Here is a 21,367-nt window from a genome sequence, read left to right on the forward strand (position 1 = left end):
ATGTTAATATTATTTATTGGTTAAAGAAGAAATAGAAATAATTATCTATACATTAAAATATATGTCTGATAGATATAATATTAAAATTGCAGGTTCATAAAACAATAGCACTTATGTAAGTTTAAACCCATAAACCAGAGGTGGCAAACACAAGACCTGAGGGCCGCATCCGGCCCTCCCCCTTGTTTTATCCGGCCGGCACCTCGTTTCTCTCAGTGGTGCGCTGATCTCCTTGCCCCTAGTTAAGGAGTAGTTACATTTATACAGTCCTAAAATTACATTTGGCCCTTTGAAGGCAACTGCAAGCCTGATGTGGCCCTGGGTGAAAATGAGTTTGACATAAACCGTTACTATGTGTATCAGTACATACTAATGTACATAGTAGTGTATAAATACAGAGCACTGGCTACCATAACATGCATGAGATAATGTAAACTATGTTCAGAGCAGTGGATACTTCTTGGAAATCAGGAAGAAGAAGATAAGAGTTAGAGTGATAGCTGAATCTAAAGCAAAGAAAAAAAAATAAAAGGGGTAAAGTGTTGTATTAAATCTGGTTGTTGGATGCTGAGCTTTTTAAAATCTTTTTAAATATAAAAGGTAAGTTGCAATTAAAATAAGAGAATGTCTTTTAAGAAATAAACCAGCAAAGTAGAAAAGAGTCTCCTTACAGTCTGGGGAAACTGTTCCCATCCTGGTCCTTCTACTTGGGAGTGAGGGCTTTGGATACATTATGTCATTACATTGGGTCCCAGCGTCCCACATCATAGAATTGCCCTGAGCATTGTATTGGGCTTCTATATTTTGTTCCCCTAAATTAGAACTGCTACATAATAGATGCTCAGCAAATATTTATTCCCACTTGCTGACTAAACGAAAGGATAAAGGAACAATCATAACCTGGAGGTCTAGAATCATAATGAGTGAGCAATGCACACCGTTCTTCAATTTAGAACCCAGGATCTTGTCTGCCAGAGTCAACAAGAAATAATCATTCCTGTGTTTGCCAAGAGGTGTGCAGTGATGCTTGTCAGGCTCTGACCTTTACCTTTCGCTTCCAGCAAATAAACATTACTTTCTGCCACATGAGGAAGCTGCACCTTTGGTCATTATGTCTATTATTTGTCCTGATGTAAAGATGTTTTTCAGTGTACACTTCAAAAAGTAATTCTTAGGTAGCCTTCTCAGCGAGCTCTATTTCCCTTAGGAATAAAATGGTGCTTAGATTTTGGATATGCTTTTGCTTGTCAGAATGAACACCTTTATTTGACAATGTTTAACCTGATAGTCATTAAAAGCAAGGTTTCCTCCCACCACCCTGCACGTCCGGTGCCAAAGGCATGTTTCTGTTAAGTATCTCTGTGCTAAATATTAAACTTCCATCACAGAACATGAAGTTTCTGAACTACCTGGTGCCAAAATAACCAGTTGAAAGGTGAGTAATTCAGTCAAGTTGATTTTGTAAAATTCTTTAGAAGAAAATATGCTTAGTTTAAAAAAATAATTAGCCGTTTCCCTGAACTCAGCTTCTTTTTCAAATGAACTTATCAAAACCATCTGTATGTCTAGACATGGCCCAAGATAAAGTATTCCCAACAGTATATTAAGTAATGAAAGTGAACAAGTTAGAAAATGAATAGTACTTCAGGGAATATTAGTAATCCTGGTAAAAGAATTTAAGGCATGGTTTAAGTTTGGAATCTACTTAAAGTCTACATGCTTAGTACTCCAAGGTGAATAATTTATTAAAATATTAACTTCAAAAACAGAGCTATTTTACCATCTGGAGGTAATATTTTGCGAGGTATAACATAATTACCTAAGACCTTTCTAATGCTTCTCTGAAAAATACATGAGGATTTTTTTCTTTGTGGAACTAATAGGTGAGAATATTGATTTTAAAAATCTGATATATTTTACTCTATATGTATTTTACATACACTTGCTGTAAATCTTATGAAATAATTAAACGGTAACCATGTAGGTACTTTTGGTTTGTATAATTAGTAGGCTATATATACCCTTAGGCTTTTATTTCAGGCCTAATAACATTCTCAGTGAAAGCTCTTTTAATTTTCCACAAGATCTAGACAAATACTCCCAGTTAAAGTTTACTAGAAAAGCCACATTCTTAACGTCTCCTGTTTCATCATTGCCCTCTCACTATATGATTAGAGAGAGCTAAAGTGAAAAAAAAACAATCAATGAGAAAAGTAAAACTATGACTCAGCACCAACGTGGGAACCGTGAACCCACGCGGAATGTGCCACAGCGTCTGGGTCACGATTCTGTTTTTTAAAAATTAGTTTCCTTTTCTACACTGCTTTATTGAGATGTAATTCATTTTTTTCCTATTTTGTAGGTTGTCTTTTCACTTTCTTGGTGCTGTCATTTGAAAGACAAATACTTTTAATTTTGGTGACATCTAATTTATTTTTCCTTTCATTGCTTACGCTTTTGGTGGCATATCTAAGAAGGCTTTGCCTGGTGAGATCATGAAAATTGATCTGTGTTTTTTTCCTATAAGTTCTATAGTTTTAGCTAGTATATTTATGTTTGTGTTCTGGGAGTTACTTTTTGTGTATGGCATAAGAGAAATAGTACAGCCTAATTCTGCATGTGGCTATCCAGCGTCCCAGCACCATATACGGAAGAGACTACTCTGTCTCCATTGAATTGCCTCAGCTCCCTTGTCGAAAAGCAATTGAACACAAAGGTGAGGATGCATTTTTTGGACTCTCAGTTCTAGTCCATTGATCTCTACATCTACTGTCAGACCAGCCTCAGCCCCTCTTGATTACTGAACTGAGTTTTGAAATTGGGCAGTATGAGTCCTGCACCTTTGTTCTTTTATTTAAGGATGTTTTGGCTATAGTGGGTCTCTTGAATTTCCATATATACTTCAGGACGAGTTTATCAATTTCTGAAGCAGAATATAGAAATTTGACAAATGTTGGGTTGAATTTGTGCATCACTTTGGGAAGTTTTACTATCTTGACCATATTAAGTCTCCTAAATCCATAATCATGAAATTGCTTTTCATTTGTTTAGATACTGTAATTTCTTCCAAAAATTTTTGTATTTTTAGTGTACAAGTATTACACCTCTGTCTTCAAATTGCACCTGAGTTTTATTGTTTTTGATTTTGTTGGAAAATAAATTCTCTTATTAGTTTTAGTTTTGAAATATTCCATTGTTAGTATACAGAAGTACAATTGATTTTTGTATATTATTCTGCATCCTTAATTGACTCATTTATTAATTCTAACATTCTCAAAGTTGTTAGTGGATTTTAGTTTTAACATATTGCTATAACAAGATAGTGTCTCTTGAAAATAGAAATCGTTTTGATTCTTTCTTTTTGGTGTGGATGCCTTTATTTTCTTGCCTAAATGCCTCAGCTAGAACCTCCAGTAAAACAAGTGGACATCTTTGCCTTGTTTCTCAACTTAGGTAGAAAACATTGGGTCTCTTCATCAGGTACAATGCTAGAGGCAGTACGATGCTAGGTGTGGGTGTGGCTTTTTTCCCCATAGAACCTATCTTTCAGGTTGAGAGAGTTCTTCCTATTCCTAGTTTATTGAGTATTTTGTTTTTAACCATGAGGTCGTTTTTTCTGCATCTGAGATAATAATATAATTTTCATCCTTTAATCTATTCACGTGGTATATTACATTAAATAATTTTTATATGTTAAAACAAACCTTGCATTCCCAAAATAAATTTCATTTAATCATGGTGTATAACCCTTTTTTATATATTACTGGATTCAATTTGCTATACCACATTGAAGATCTTCGCATCTATATTCAAAAGAGATGTTGATCTGTATTTTTCTCTTTTTTAATCTGTATTTTTCTTGTGTCATCTGGTCTCATCAAATGAATTAAGAATCATTCTTTTCTCTCTGACTTTTTGAGAATTTATGAAGAATTGGTGTTTATTCTCCTTTAAACATTTTGTAGAATTCACCAGTGAAGCCATCTGGTCTTAGACTCTTCTTTGCAGAAAGTTTTTAATTAACTAATTTGATTTTTTTGACTTATTATAGGCATATTTAAATCTATTTCTTCTCTTTTTTAGTTTTTCCAGTTCTTTTCTTTCTGGGAATTTTTTCATTTCACCTGCATTATCTAATTTGTTTACATACAATTATTTATATTATTCCTTCAAAACCCTTCCTCTTTCTCTAAGGTCAGTAGTGATGCTCCTTCCTTCATTCAAACCTTTGTTTTTTTTCCCAGTTAGTCTTGCTCAAGATTTGTCAATTTTGTTGATCATTTCACCATTTTGTTCCATTGAGTTTCTCTCTTTTTTTTATCTGCTGTTTCATTAATTTCCATTCTGACTTTTGTTCTTCTCTTTCTTCTGTTTGCATCAGGGGTAGTGTGTTGTGGGAGGAACAGACAAATGTAATTAAACAGTGGCCTCATTGCAGCTGCGTTGCTACATGGGGTGTCTCTGCTGGAGCAGACCAGCGCCGCCTGTGGCTGCTGCGGGGCAGTGCATCCTTCTTCATCCCTTGAGAAGGGAAGCACACAGGAGAGCTCTCTTCCCATAGTAGAGAGCAGTATACACTCATTATTTTGCTTTGGAATTTTCATGCTAATTCTTTTTTGTGTTGTTGTATTATACTTTGGAGGAATCCTGATTGCCTTGACTTTTCTGGGAATATCACATGGGTCCACTATTTTAATACCAGTATGCTAATTATATTTGTTGAACAGGAATTAACGTTTTCTTTAGATACTCTAGTCACAAACATATATACCAGAGGTGCTGAAATATTTGAAAATATTTAGTAAACCACTGATCTGGTACATGATAGGAATTCTCCTCTAATGTAAAGAAAACATTTTTACATCTTGGACCTCCACTAGGAAAGAGGCATAGTGTTTTGTTGGGCTTATTTGATTTTTGAGACAGTTTATGCCATACCTGAGAATACTGACTGTAACTCATTAACCACATTATGGGAAAAGGCTAGGATTTTGTTTGGTGCTCAGACTGGCGATGACTCTGCCGCATATTCAGGCTGCGGTGCAATCTTCCCTCTCGCTTGGCTGTGTAATCCTGCAGATCCGATGGTGCTGGAGGTACAGGGAGTAGACGTGCAGGGTCTCTGGCAAGCTCCAGTAGGAGAGTGGGAATGAAGTCGGACCTCTAGGTTCTCAAGCTAATTCCTACTTGAAAAACATCTTCTTGGAAACTAATGGACCTTGATAGAGATAGAGAGCCTGATCAGGGCATTTGGGGGGTAGGTGGGTAAAAAGTAACAATGAGAGTTGAGGTACTCATACTAAATTAAATATGATCAAATCTGCAGTCATAAGGTGGCATAGGAGAATCATCAATTTTTTTTAACGTATGATGGAAATAGTATATCCGATATTTGCAAAACAGAAACAGAAGTTACAAGAGCATTACATAAATGGGTGGCTCACCCTACCATGTTAGCTACCTCCACAGCGACAAAGGAAAATTTTCAGTGTGGTCAGGCTACAAGCAGGACACAGCGCAGTTGTTCACTTGGTGTGGAGGGAGAGGTAACCTGTCATATGAAAGTACACAGAATTTTTGAGATGCTGGAAACATTTTATATCTCTGCTGCCCAATATGGTAGTCACTAGCCACATGTGGCTGTCAAGTGCTTAAAATGTGACTAGTGCAACTGAGGAATGTTATTTTGAATTGGAGTTAATTTTAATTAATTTACGTTTAAAGAGCTATATCAGGTTAATGGCTGCATATTGGACATCATAGGTCTAGATCATATATATATATATATTGAAAAATACATAAACAAGGAAAAGTTATTGATCAAATTATTCTAATAATTTCCAACTATAATTAGATGTAGCTCTGGTTAGCTAAATGCTGTTTCTCTCAGAGCTTTGTTTTGACTGTGTCTCTTCCAATGATTTTTTCCCTGAATTTATAATCAGTAGTTGCTTGGAATCCTGACAGGCACCCAAAACAATGAGTTTGCCTGCTGTCCTTCTTTCTACTTTCCTCACTGCCCTCCTGGCCATGAACCATGCTGATACTGCCCATACCACCCAGATACTGTTCATGCCAGGAGTTGGTGCTGGGAGCACTTGAACCAAAGGACAAACAAGAGAGAAAGACAGGGAGGCATAAGATAAGGGATGAAATGAGCTAGATTTGTCAGTATCTAGCCAGGACGTGGTTTTACCCTACACAATGGCAAGGACACAGTTAATTCCAGTTCAGTTACTACATGGGACAAAGACAGAAGTGGCAAAAGTAGAAGGGACATGATAAAGATGAAATACAAAGTGTGAAAGGTGACCTGGGATGGACCAAAGGCTCAGTTGGCCCTATCAAATGGGAGAGCAGGAACAGGAGGACAGGCAGCCTCAAGTGAGGCTCCTCTGCCCAGAGACCAATCATGAAGGTGAATCTGAAGGGTTGCAGGCACAGGGCTCACTTGCTGATAAGTCTGCTCTTCTCAACGTCAACTGGAGTTTCTTGGACATCCATACCTGCAGACCTTCGCCTCTCTGCAAGGTTAATGTGCCCCACCAGGGATTAAATAGCCCAGTAAAACAGAGCTCTCCAAACCCACTGGAAGGAAAGTGAACACACTGTGCATAAATGTATCTCATGCAATCATCTGTTCAGGTCTTTGGTCACTGGTTGCCTTTCCAGTTAATATCTGGAAGGAGCTTGGTTGCCCCTTGGGCAGTGAGGCAAAGTCTAAAGAGTAGAAAGAATAGAGCTTCCTCAATTTAGCTGTGCCACCACACCAATGTTTGAAATAAACAACAGGAGATTATATCTGGCCACTTCCCTCAACCTCGGCTTTAGTAACCAAAGGGCTCATGTGTCTTAGAATCACGGTGGCCATGCTGGTGTGGAGTGATCGATTGATTCCTCCTATTGCTTCTCACAATCATGGGCTCTTAGACTGTTATCAGCCAGCACAGAAGTACTGCGTTATTTTAACAGCCCACAGTTGAGTTAAGTTTGACTTTCTCTTGGGAGTATCAGTCCTGAAGGCACGTGATGGCTTTTTCCCATTATTAGTTTCTCATAACTTGTCTTTTCTCTCCCAGGAACACAATTTCTTTTCTTTCCCAAGGGCCGTCGATTGTTTCTAAGTCTTCTTATTTTGCTTCTGTGTCAGTTGTGTTCAGATGAGAGTAATGATTTGGGCTTATCATTATCATTCATTATTTATCAAGCTCAAGCTTGATCAAGTAATTAATGCTTGAGTGCCTCGTAATTATCATCCAAGTTTTTTTTTTCCCCCGTAAGGAAGCCAGTCTGCAAAAGAGGGATTTGTTTAAGAACTGAGTGGAGCCGGGTGCTCTGGTCTCAGGAGCTGTGCATAAAACTTGTGCTGTGGGCTCAGACCCGACCGGGCCCTGCGGGGGCAGCATCCAGGAGGGTTGCGCCTGCCTCCAGAATTAGAATGTTAGCTATCATCACCAGGGAGATTAGAATTCTCACCCTAGGTAGCTGGGAGAAAGTGCTTGTTTATGGACTTAAATATGTATGTATGTGTGCATGTTAGTGATATCCACCAAAGGACTTACTGGAGACCACTGGTATAAGTGCCATTAGCCTCATTTAGTAACTTTTAGATAACCGCTTCCTGTGCCTGTCAGCCCAAGGTCTGGTATCGGCCCGGTCAGAGACCATGCGATTGCGTCCACTCTGCCTGGAGCCCTTGTGGACAGTGTCAGGCCTGCGGATTTCTTTTCTGGTGGCCTGATGACATTCTGCACTGGGATGCAGCTTCTTTGTTTCTGCGCTTTCATGACTGTTTATAGAAAGCTCAGCTTTCCCATCTGTAAATACTCAGAGTTCACTCCAAGTGCAGGCTACGGATTCCTCTTCTCCCTCTGAGTGCACTTGGCACAGTGCCTACAACCAGCTGCTTTTTCATTGTTGACCTCGGGAATGGAGCTCCTTTTGGTGGCCTCCTGGCAGTTCCCTTTGACCTGAGCATTCACTGGGGCATGGCCCTTCCCAGCCTGGGTTCCCGACCTCCTCCACATCTGCTCTCCCTGCTGGGTTTGCTTCCCAGCACGCATTCCCCCGGACAGCAGCGGGTAGCCAGTGACTCAGCTTATTCCGGTAGGGGGAGCTAGTTCCTAACCAAGGTCTGAGTTAAAGCAGCTAGTTCCCAACTGGGGGATGCCCTGGCATTTAGCTCCATGAGTACATATTTCTTATGCATTAACAGCCCAGCAACGTTACTGCTGAAAATACAGAGAAGAATAACTCACAGAGCCGATTGTATTTTGCCTCTAAATAAAAGATGGAATGTGCTAGTGGTAGGGGACTTGACTCAGTATGTCCCTTAAGTAGATACCTGAAAATGAAGTTACTCTTGTGATATTCATCTATGCTCCCTCTCTCCATAATATCTCCTCCTTTCCCTATCCTTTCAAGTAGAAATTGTTGAATCTTCTCCCATTTCTCAAGAGAAGTCTATGGAAGGGCCAAAGCCCCGGCTGCCTGAGCAAAAGGCATTTTCTTATTTGGGTTTTTAAAAGGCTGAACCCCAGAGGCTAAAAATGAGCTGGCTAGTCAAAGCAAAACAGCTTTTAAAAAATGGATAGAGAGGGCTCCTCACAGACTAGCAAGAGATTAGCAGCAGCGGGGGAGAGGGAAACACGGGAGACAATGTCCAGTCTACTGGGGTGGGCCCGGCAGGCAGCAAGGGGAGTGGCTGCACCTTCCAGGTGCACCAGGCATCTCCAACACCTCATATGACAAAAGCAGGTCACATAAATGGTTGCAAAGGGCCTGGTGTAAAAAAAAATAAAACAAGAATCTTGGAACTATTACTAAATGTCAACTGGTACTCTGCCTCTGCAGCAGTGAGATCATTGAGGTTGGATGGGTCTTCGGCAAATAGGACAGATACAAGGACAGCCCTGTCCTAGCTCCTGTGATTGTTGCCATGTGAAGAAGTGACCCATTATTGCTAGATTTTCTCACTTTCCAGGGAAGCCAGAAATTTTGACTTTTTAGTGAATTCTCCTGACTTTTACAAGTTGGCTAAAGTGATTTTAAACCACAGCATAGGCCAAACAGCACATCTGCAGGACAGATGTGCCTTCCTGTCACTGATCTGCAAGCTGTAGTCTAGGAAGGGCCGCAGTCCATCTCAGCAAAGAGTCCTGCACCTGAGGCTGGCGCTGAGACAGCAGAGGGCTGCTGGCGTGAAGGGGTCGTGAACATGGGGGCTTCGGTAACAATCGCCCTGGTGACCAAAGGCCACAAGCCACCTCCACCACCAGTGTTTTGGCCCGGTGGTCTAATTTGAGAGTGTGAGCAAGAAGTGGGAATTCCAATATGCAATGAGGATAATTGTTTCACCAGCCAAGCGGATGAAGATTGAAAATATGAATTGATTTAGGTTACAGAGAAAAGGTACCTGTTAATTTTTTAAAGATTTTATTTACTTATTTTAGAGAGGAGAAGGGAGGGAGAAGGAGAGGAAGAGAAACATCCATGTGTGGTTGCCTTTTGCATGCCCCCTACTGGAGACCTGACCTGGCCCACAACCCAGGCACGTGCCCTGACTGGGAACCGAACCAGGACCCTTTGGTTCACTGGCTGGTGCTCAGTCCACTGAGCCACACCAGTCAGAGACCTGTTGAATTCTGCACACAGATTTGGTGGACTGATATTTAAACCCAAGTATTGCTAGCACTTGCTGAGTGAGTACAAATGACCCCCAGCATTGGACCCCTTAGACATTCCCTCAGTCTCCAGGCCATCTGATGTCCTGTCTCATATGCTGCCAACCCCGTTACTGGGCAGGGGGATCCTATTCTGCAGAGAATCTAGAGAGACCACAGTCAGGCTTTTTTATTTTTAGCAGCTTTTTTGAGGTATAATTTGCATAACATAAAACTCACCCACTATAATTATATATCTAACTCAGTGATTCTAGTAAATTTATAGAGTTGTGCAACCATCACCACAACCCAGTATGAGAAGATCTACATCGCTGCAGAAAGTCCCCTTGTGCCCCTTTCCCGCCAGTCCTCACTCCCACCCCTAGTCCTGGGCAACCACGGGCCTGCCGTCTGTCTATACATTTTCTTGTCTGGACGTTTCATATAAATGGAATTATAAAACAGGTACTTTTCTGTGTCTGACATCTTTCACTTAACATGATATTTTTAAGGTTCATTCATGATGAGGCATGCATCAGTAGCTTTTCTTTTTTAATAGAATAGTATTCCACTGTATGGATATGTCACATTTCAAAAAAAAATACATTCAGCTGTTGATGAATATTTGGATTACTTCCTGTTTTTGGCTTTTCTGGATAACACTGCTGTTAGCATTCACGTAAATGTCTTTGTGTGGCGCTGTGATGCTTTCGAGAGGACGTGTTCCAACATCAGCCATGACAAGTAGAGACTGAGGTGTGCTTGGGGAACCAGGGAAAGGAACCTGGTAAGTTCTGCCAGGCATCTGCTCTCCAGAGGTCTGTTGTGGTCTTCTATCAGAAACCAATTTCCGATCAGGAACACTGCACCGGAGGCTTCGGGAGTGATGGGGGGAGTTGTCCAGGCCCCGATGTAAGTAAATAAAAACAGGTGGCCCAGGGAGAAAGTTGGCTCTCAAGGTGTGAGGGGTGGAATTTACTATTAAATCAGAGCCCTAATCATAGGCAGTCCAACCGAGGCTACCATGACTCAAAGTGAAGTGCAGCTGGCACCTGTGGGTGTCGGAGTGACCTCTGAGGTATGGATCAATGCTGAAAGAAGAGAGATTTGAGCTGTGAATTCAACTTTTTGGCACTTCCCTGAACTACTTCTTGGGTAACATATTTAGGAATACTGGAATAATTTACAGATGGTCATGGGTTATATTTCTGTCAATGCATTTTTGCAGAAATTCCTTAAGAATTTGGTTTCAATCAATAATGTCTTTGTGCCCTGGTCGGTGTGGCTCAGTGGACTGAGCACCAGCCTGCAAACAGAAAAGTTGCCAGTTTTATTTCTGGTCAGGGCACAAGCCTGGATTGTGGGCCAGGCGCCCAGTTGCAGGAGTGCTAGAGGCAACAGATCGATGTATTTCTCCCACATTGGAGTTTTCTTTTCCTTGTCTCTCCCTTCCCCTCTCTCTAAAAGTAAATAAATAAAGTCTTTTAAAAAAGTCTTTGCTAGTATATTCCATTCACACAAGTCCTAGAAGTATAGGATATACATTGGTATTATTAATACAAACTTATAAAAATAGAATTAAGTTCTTTTTAATCTAAAGGTATCTTTTCCCTTTACTACATAATAGAACGTGTTTATTTTTAATAAATATATGACACCCAACTAAGTTACTATTTCAAAAACTATCTTCCCAGAGGGAATACACATGTGCACACGGTCTTATATATCCCAGGCATCGTTAAGATTTCTGGCCTCCTGAGATCACTGTTTTCTTAACTATCTGAATGTCTGCTCTTTTAGCGTGGTGTTTTTTGGTGACCCTGGGGAGTGCATGCCCTCTCCTGGTTGTTGTCTATCACTCCACTTTGAAAAGTTCCTCTGGTTTCTCTTGTCACATTGACCATCTGTAGCAGTGGGAAACTGGGAAAGATTAAAAACGCATTCAGGGGAAACCAGACTCCCTACACACAAACTGTGCGATGCTTTCTCTGAGTTCTGGCCCTAATGGTCCCGCCTTGCCACCTGGTCTACGCACTTCAGCAGAGTTCTGAGTCAGGGTGGATTCTATCACATAATGAGTCATCAGTGGTCTTAAGTTTACGACCGTTCAAAAGACGGGCCAGAGGAAACTTGCGTCACTAGATATAAAAACAGGAGAAAGATGTTTGTATTCCATAATTTGTGGTTCTCAAGCCATGAGTATCACTGGTCTTCTTCCTGCAAATTCAGACACCTTGAAGACATCTATCTGGAATCTCTGTATGAAAACTGGTCCCAGGTTGCTGTTCCTCGAATTGCCTAACACTTCACCACGAGACTGCAATGCCTTGCACAATGTCTACCCCGCATATCAAGTTCTCCCACTGATGTCTGCCACTGCGCTTCTCTGAGAGCCCCATGAGTAGTGCTGGGAGATTAGCAGTAAACCTGTTTTCAGGAATAGTCCCGATAGTCCCTGTTTTCTTATGTGAATCATAGATGTTTTGTTGAAGTGAAGGGAGCATACAGTGCTCCCAATCCCCAGTTCCAGTGATGCCTTCCATTCATACAACCCTGTCCAGTTCTTTTTATTTTGTTTGTTTCAGCCTGTTAGTGTTGACCCTTCCTTCATTTCCTTCAGTAGGCTCACTCTGGCACTACGCTGTAGGGTTAAACCATCTTGCTAAAAACTAGGGTTTAAAAGCAAGATTAGAGCTATGATACAGGATTATCACTAGGCTTAAACAAGCTCATATGCAAAAGAACTCAGAATAGTGGCTGGCCCATTGTAGACGGTCAACCAGTGTAAGTGATGAGGATGAAGACGATTATCTCAACACAGAGAAAAATTCCACTGAACTTTTTGTTTTTATTATTGTATTTTTAAGATGCAACTGAATATCTGGTAGAGCATTTTTAACTGAATTTTCTTAAATATTTTTACATTTTTTCTTCCAGGTGAATTTCAGAGCCATTTATGTCAAACACCAATGACTGTCCTCTTCAAAAGTGAAATGATACATAATATATGAATTTGGATAGAATTCACACGAGCACAGTATTGTATTTTCTTCCCAGGCCACGTCCAGGTCTCCATACATTCACGCATTGTACTGAGTCTTTCAGCAGGGATTTATTGTCGTATGTCTCACACATTTCTAGTCACATTTATTCATGAGTTTTATATGATTCCCTGCTATTGTGAATGATCCACAATATTCTAAATGGTTGCTATTTATTTTACAAAAGCAATTGCATTTATTCATTTATTCTCTACTTTAGCCATCTTACTAAATTCTCTCATGGTTTCTCAGTTAAATTTGATAACGTGTAAAAACAAAATAGGAGAAAATGTGAGTCATAAATATTCTGAGGGATTCTGCCACAGCAGAGAAAAATTACAGAAAAAAATTTTTCCTAGACAATCTAAGAAAGAGATCAGAATTCAAGAAAATAGGTAAATATGGATTGTAATGTTGGCTGTTTTTTTATTCCTTGAAGGAGATACCATTTTAAAATATATACTCTGATTTCATAAAAACACACATAAATGAAATTTTTACTGTTTTTATTAATTTTGTAAAATAAGAACATGATCCTTCTAACCTTAATTTTGGCAAAAAGTTACCCCTTGCTGAAGTACTGTTTTAGTTCTTTTTTTTTTTTTTTTTAAGAAAAATAGACTCTGGGATAACTTGTTCTTATTTAATCTGTGGTGGCTTCACTGACAGTCATTTCCTTTGCTAAGTAAACATGTAGGTCACCCTGCTGCTTTCCCTAGGGCTGTTCTCAGACTCACTGGGTATATTTTGTGGCTTACATGTTTTCTACTGGGTTTGAACCCTGGAATAAAAGTTGCCTGATTTTTGTTCATCTATTCAATAACTTGGTCTTGCTTTGTGGGGGCTGGCAGCTGTTCAGCAATTTCATCTGCAAGCCCCTGCATCCCCTGGGATGTAACCGACTGGAGACAGGAGACCTGAACTAATGACGAGTTCATAGGTGATCTCTGAAGGTGTATTCATCTGTTTTGGCCTTTAGCTCCCTCCTGCTAATGTTCCCTTTCTCCCAGATTTCTACTCGGAGTGATTTTATTTGACAGAAAGAACTTAAAAAGAGATCAAACAGCTAATCATTCTTATGAATCCATTCTCACACTTTCTTACCCCCAAGCAAGCTTTCTCTTGTTTTTCACCTGAACATACCTAATTATATTTATTTTATGTACTTTACAATGTTTTTAAGCTTAAGCTTTGTCTGGCCTATCTTACATATCTATTGCTGTCTTCTATATGTGTTCTATATTGTACGCCCCTTCTTCCTTCTTCCCAATACATTTATTTGGTGGCTGAGCTCATTATAACACTCTCTCTGCAGTCATTTCAGACTCATTGTGAATCTTGACTTTCCTCTGGATTGGGGAGAATCTGAGTCTAATGAAATACATTTAATTTTTGCATAGATATCAACCTTCTTAAATTACCATTTTTCTCAGAGTCTCAGGCTCTGTTATTAAACCTAGATATATTCTGAACTTGTGAAGTCCACCCCTAAAAATCTAAAAATTAGATTTTATTTTTGGATTTAAATGGTATCTTATGAATATCTCCTCTTACTACCTTTCCCAATGTCCAACTGAAATACCAAGGAAATCCGAGAAAACAAAGAAAATATGCATATGCATGCACACACTTATATACACTAAAAGTAACAGTAAATAGATTGAATGATTCCAATAGAAATTCATTCTTCACTAAATGCAATGTTGAATGAGTCTTTCAGGGAGCTCCCTGTGCTACTCGGCCTGGAACAGTGTTAGTCTAGTCACAAGACAGTAGGTTGAAAAGCATCACCTGTCCACACCTGCCCCATTCATAAATTCAATGACTGTAATAACCTGTAAACCAAGCAACTAGCTCTGAGTCATCACAATGCATGGATACTTCTCTTTGAGTAAATCGTAATGTTGCTTCCACTCCAGTCCCAAGATCCCATGATCTCATTTTTTTTCAAAGATTCCTTTTTTATCACCACATCTTAGAGATAAAACTTCTGGAAAACAGCTAGACAGGAAACAGTAATGGTGAGAGAGGCTGGGGGAGAATCAGGAGGGAGATTGACAATGGCATGCCATGTTCTGAAAGGTAAACGTTTTCCCCATTTGGAGCTCTGAGGGTAGTGGCAAGGATAGCTCTGATGGAATATAGTAACAAGCATCAGTGCTTTTGTAAATTTACTCATTATGGAATATGTCAATCTCCCTACTACCTTTTACATCTCCTATCTTACCTCTAACTTCTCACTTCTTCGCTCTATTCCAGTTTCACTGGTCCCCTTAAAATTCTGTAAACCCACCAGTCATGCTTCCAACTCAAGACCTTGGTACTTGCTGCAGGCTTTGCTTATAATGATCTTCCCAGAGACAGCTGCATGCCTCACTCATTCCCTTCATGCCTGTACACACTTATCTCCTTTCATTAAGGCTTTCACTAATGACCCTGTGCAAATGGCCATATTATTCCTCTCACTCTGTGTCAGTTTTCTCCTCAGCATTTATCATCATCTGACATTCTGAGTAATTACCCACTCATTTTGTTTTCAATTTCCCATGATGACAATTTAAGTTCCAAGGGGTCAGGGAGTTTGTTTAATTTACTGTTGTTTTTTCAGAGCCAAGAGTAGTGCCTGGCTAATAGTTGATGTTTTGGGTTGAATGGATGAATCACATTATATATTGTAGAACCAGCAGTGGACATGAAAGTGGATTACACTTCCATCTAGAAGAATTGTCCTAGATGCAGTGTGCTAAGAATATGGAAAATAGATTAAGTGTTGTGCACATCGACATGATTTCCAGCTGTATATCAGAGAAGGACTTAAGAACAGAGTGTAAGTGGAGTTAAGCCAAGGTCATTTCATACATCTCATTGATTGGCAAATGCTAAGTATGGAGATACATTTCTTTATTGTAGCCAGTCATTATGTAAAATACAAACAATATGGATTCTATGGCAAAGTCTCCTAACAAAGAGAAGCAAACATAATTTTAGAGCTCAAAAAAATTCTGAAATTAATTTACTTTGGGAACCAGAAGAATATATATTATGTATAGTCATTACATATGTTTATGTGTATATAAACACAATAGGAATAGAAATACACAAAAAGAGCATAAGTAGAAAAATATTCTTATAAGATAAAAGCAGACATTAAGAAAATAAAAATATGAGAAAGAAAATGAAAACGCACACTGGATAGATATAATGCAAACTTGGCATTGAGAAATATCAGAGATAAAAAATGTAATGGTATCTCACGGAGTATAGCAGTAAAGGACAGAAAAATGAAATACTGAAGAAGATGGTTGATCAGAAGCAGAGAAAATATGAAGTTGTCCCTGAAGAGTGATTTTACACTTAGAGTGGTGCTGGGACATAGAAAACAGTTGATAAAAGGTAGCAAACTTTTCCTCCACAATTTTACATGTCAATTATATGTCAGAAGACGAAGGAATCACCTATACAACTTTGATGGAAATGTAGTCACCAAAATTACTACTCACTTTCAACAAATTGACATTGAAGAGAAAAGTAACACAAAGATATTTTCAGATATCCAAGAGATACAACTTAAAAATTCTGAGTTCTAGTTAAAAAGCTTAGCAAAGTAACTAAATAATGTGGAAGTACCAATAAGAAGTCTTTGGTATTGCTCTTGAGGAAAGTTCAGAGTGAATCATATTGTGACAGAGGTCGTGTCCTTAATGAAGTCATGTCTACTGATAAGGTAAAGAATTTCAGACTTTTCTTATAGGTCACAAGACCGTCCCCGCTGCCAGAACTTCAGATGCCAGTTGCAAGTCCAGGTTGCACCTGTGCTTCTGACCAAGTAGCTATTTGATTGGAGGTTTTAATGACTGCCTCCTCCTTGGGTTCCATTAATTTGCTAGAGTTTCTCACAGAATGCAGAGAAACATTTTACTTACTAGAGTCCCAGTTTGTTATAAAGGGTATAACTGAGGAACAGCCCGATGGGCAAGGTATGGGGAAAGGATGCAAAGCTTCCATGCCTTCTGTACATGAATCTCCATGTGTTCACCATCCCTCACACTCATTATCTACTGTAGTTTTATTCTGTTCACTCCATTGTATCTAGAAATTTCAGAACCAAGGGTGGGTCTTTCAAGCTCCCAGTCCCGCATTACCATCTTTTTCACAGAGGGGGCACCAAGCTTTCATTGACCATAATCAGGGTGATCCCCTCAGCAGGAAAACAAGTTTAGCAGCTTCCCTGCACATTGCTGGGACAAGACCCCTGAATCTGTGCCAATGGTTACAACTTAGAGTGTCCCCTTCCCGTGGGCCTTGGCACTCTGTCTCTCTTCCTGCCAGGTCTCACTTCTCTGAATTAGCTCATGGGGGGCTCAGTGTGATTAAATCAACACGCAACACCTGTAATTGCCAACCATTAACACCATTGGCTAGTTCAACCCAGCAACTACCAGGACACTCAAAGTGGTTAAAATAGAATAAACAAAGGCATAAAAATGATCTTATACTGTGTACCAGATTATTTCACAACAAACCCAAGTTCTAAAATAAAAAGTCCATTTTAGAAGTTGTTTCCTTTTTGAGGTTAATAAGCTTAACTGATTTATCAAAGAAAAGAAAGCTTAAGGAGGTATAGAAAAACATATGAATGTTTTAACTAAAATTGTTCTTATTTTATATGTATATGTGGATGTAAGAGATAAAGTATATTTATGTTGGTCTCTGCCTCTCATTCCTAGAACAAAGCCCTAAAGCCCTTGTAATCTCCCAAGTGATAAGAGCACAAGGAGCATTTCCTGTTTTAATATTTGTCTTTGGCCTTGTCCCTGACACAGAATTCCTAAGCCCTGTAAATTTGTAAGTGATACAATCACTAGCAGCATTTTTTATTTTACCAAAGTGTCTCTGAGGAGGCTCCTCAGTGGGGGTTGTCCACAAGAATGAGCAAGCCATGATTAGAAGTTTGATATTATCAGTCCCACCCCACCCCACCCCCACTTCTGTAGAGGGGAGAGAGGGACTGGAAATGGAGTTCACGATTGATCAAACCTAGTTGAGAAAGCCTCTGGAAACACCAACAGCATGGGGTTTGGAGAACTTGAGGGTTAATGAACACATCCACATCCGGAGGGTGATGACATCCAGTTCCACAGGGACAGACACTCCTGCATGCCAGACCCTTGCAGACCTCGCTCTCAACTCTTCATCGGGCTGCGCATCCGTACTCTTTATCATATCCTTTAATAAACTGGTAAACATGCATTTCCTTGAGTTCTGTGAGCTGCTCCAGCAAATTAACTAGACCTGAGGAGGGGGTCATGGGAACCTCTGATTGTGTAGCCAAATTGAACAGAAGTTGTAGGTGGGGACAAACTACTTCTGATTAGCAGCTGACGTAGGGCAGGGACAGCCTTGTGGGACCCGAGCCCTTAACTTGTGGGATTTGATACTATCTCCAAATTGACGGTTCAAATTAAGTTAAAATTGTAGGACCCCTAGCTGGTGCTGTGGAGAATTGGTTGGTGTGGGGGAAAACTGCCACAGAGATGGTGATCAGAAGTGTCAGAAGTAGAGCATTCTGTGTGAGCAGTAAAAGGGACACATGGGAGAGAAAGACACAGGAGGGAAAGACAACCGGGTTGGTTTTCCCATACAGGGTGATTTGTGCTTTTCTCTGCACTTTTATATGAGGCCAGTACCTCAGGGTCACTCTTCGAAGCAGGTGAAGGCAGTAATATTTATGGACTACTTATATTAATTAATTATTAAATCAATAAAACATATGTTACATTCATATAGTTTGAAAGAAGAAATAAGTTCAAAGGTGATTAGAAATTTTTTCAGGATCACAGAATCATTAAGCAGCAAAAGAAAGATTTATTCTCAGATCTCTCCAACAAATTTCTCTCACAATCCCATTCTACCTTCTCCCATTTCGCTGTGAAAAATACATTTAAAAGAACCCCTGAATTTATACTAAAAATTAGCCAAGTAGAGTAAATGTGGCTACATTTTCATTCTAAATATATCCTTTGTAAATCTTTATTATTAGAAGAAGTTGCAGAAAGGTGTGGTTCATAAATTCAATTGCATGTGTATTTGCTCTCAGAAGCACGGATAAGTGAACTCTAAGATCGACACTTTAGTCCACACGCGCACAGCAAGTTCATAATGGCACAATGGACACGCATCTTCCAGCCTTTCTTTGCAGGAGCTCTCAGTTCATTGTTTGGAGGGAGAGAAATAGATTTAAATTCTTTCACTCCACTTTTAGAGATGTTTTTTTGGCTAAGTTGTTTTTAATCTCCCTCAGTCACTGTGTTATAATTTCAACAGTGTCTTGCTAAGTTTTACCTTCAGTGAAACAAAAGATTCATTCAAGGAACTGACCGACAAAAACAAAGAATTACTGGTAATAATATTTTGGTTCATTTCGTTGTAACAAAGATTTCATTTATGCTTGTTGTTGATAGTCTCCTCAAAATTCATCCAAAAAGAAGTCAAATGATCCTGTTTACTTTGGTGAAGATGGATCTGTACCTTTAAAATGACAGCTGTTTCACTGAAGAGTCACATTTGATTAGGTTTGAGTCTTGAAATGCAAAGAAGTGTACCAGTCATAAAACTGGAAAATGCCATAAAAAATTTAAAGGCAAGTTAAATGACATAGCCCGACTCCTCCATGTCTAAGTAAAGACAAGGACCCTCAGAGCCTGCCTGCCGCCTCCATGGAGCTTCCCTCTCGCCACCTGCCAAGCAGAGATGCACTGAGTGGGTGGGAAGATCAGAACCAAGGCTTCTTCTTTTGCTGCTCTGTTGATGCTTGTAAGTACGGAAGTTCAAGGCCTAATTATTCTCTCTTGTGAAATGTAAGTGTCTGCTGAAAAATTATTAGAACACTTATTCATGACAATATATGTGCCCCTGTGTTCACTGTAGCATTATTCCTGGTAGCCAAGATGTGGGAAAAAGCTAAGTGTCATTCAGTGAATGACTGGATAAAGAAGATGTGGTACTTATATACAATGGAATACTACTCAGCCATGCCAATGGTGAAACGCTGCCATTTGTGATGACAAGGTTGAATCTTGAGAGTATCAGGCTAAGTAAAATAAGTCAAATGGGAAAGGAAAAGAACCATATCACTCATATGTAAACCATACAACAGAAAGTAACTAATGAGCAAAACAAACAAACTCATAGATACATACAACAGAGTGTTGGTTGCCAGAAGGGAATGGAAAATGGAGTAGGATAAAGAGAGTAAAGGAAGTCAAATACAGGGTGTTGGATGGAGACTAGACTTTGGGTAGTGGACACACAATGCAATATACAAAGTGTGTATTATACAATTGTACACCTGATGTATAAGTACAAACTTATACAATGTTATCAACCAATGTTGTCCCAATAAGTTAAAAAAAAAGTCAGAATGCAAAGCCAACCCTCCTACCCTATTAGAACACAAGCCCAATTCCCCAGGACTTTGCCCCTGGCTACTTCTCAGGCCTCCTGTCCGTCCCTTCTCTCCCCTCTCATCATCTCTCACCACTCATACACACAAGATTTGCTCCTGTCTCAACCACTTTGCAGTTGCTGTATTCTGCATCTGAAACCCTTTTTCTCAGATAGGGCCACTCAGTTTGTTCCCTAAGCTCCCTTAGTTCTCTGTTTATGTCACCTTATTAGAGAGGTCTTTCTCAAATACAGTTAAAAATGGGATCTTCTTTCCTCCCTTCACTCTGTTCCCCTGCATTATTTTTCTTTATGCCTCTTAATTACCACCGTGCACACAATGTATTATTTGATTACCGAGTCTCTGCCTCTACCAGAACTGAAAGCTCCAGGAGAGGGGAGATGTTCGTTTTATCATCTTTTCCACAGAGCTCTGCCCCCCTCAAAAGACTGATTAAAGAAATTGTTAAGTGAAATTAGCAAGACATTCTTTTTTACTTCAAACATCCGTGGTGATGAGCAGAAGGGCTTTTGTTGCTTTAGTGACCAGGAAACGGAGGTGACGGATAGAGAGGTCAGTGGATGGAAGATTGAGGACAGCATTTCAGAAAGAAACAAGGCACATGCGGGCCTTGGATCATCCTGAGAAGAGAGAGAACTCTGAAGTTACACTGTTGATCACTTAGGTTCCAACTTTATCCAGAATTTTTTACTTCTATTGGTCTCCCGTTTCCTCCTTTGAAAAGATTTAAGTTTTACAAATGTGAAGTTAAATGGATGCCACCTCTTTCTAAAAGGAGACAGAAGTACCACTTAGATTAACTCTAGAAACTCATATTTAGAAAATTATTTTTGTGTGTTTTTTAATATAGCTTCCATATAATGGCTTTGAACTTCTCGATACAGAAAATGCTTACTGGGATAAATTTAGAACAATCTGATCTGATTCTTGGGGCTTTATAGCACTCGTATTCTTGTTCAGGAAAAAGGAATAGTGAACTAGCTAAGAATAATAATGTGAAAGATAGAATGTGGTGATAGCATACTATTATTTACTTAAACATCTCTGAAAATCATACTTCCTTTATTATTTTTTATGAAGCCAAAAATATGCCTATCATAAGAAACTTCTTATCTGTATCTTGTATGTTTTTATGAATAAGATAGCTATGTTTGGACTTGCTGTTCTATTTCATTGTGCTGCACTTAATGTTTTCCATC

General features: G+C 39.5%; 1 long non-coding RNA gene across 1 annotated transcript; it reads left to right on the forward strand.

The window, feature by feature from the left end:
• Positions 1-527: 527 nt before the first annotated feature.
• Positions 528-20,057, forward strand: LOC118498686. Its single transcript, XR_004901155.1, has 3 exons — positions 528-539; positions 624-626; positions 19,975-20,057. It is a non-coding gene; the product is annotated as an uncharacterized LOC118498686 (long non-coding RNA).
• The last annotated feature ends 1,310 nt before the right edge of the window (positions 20,058-21,367 follow it).

This window comes from Phyllostomus discolor, chromosome 2 (genome assembly GCF_004126475.2).
Source record: "Phyllostomus discolor isolate MPI-MPIP mPhyDis1 chromosome 2, mPhyDis1.pri.v3, whole genome shotgun sequence".
NCBI classification, from domain to species: domain Eukaryota; kingdom Metazoa; phylum Chordata; class Mammalia; order Chiroptera; family Phyllostomidae; genus Phyllostomus; species Phyllostomus discolor.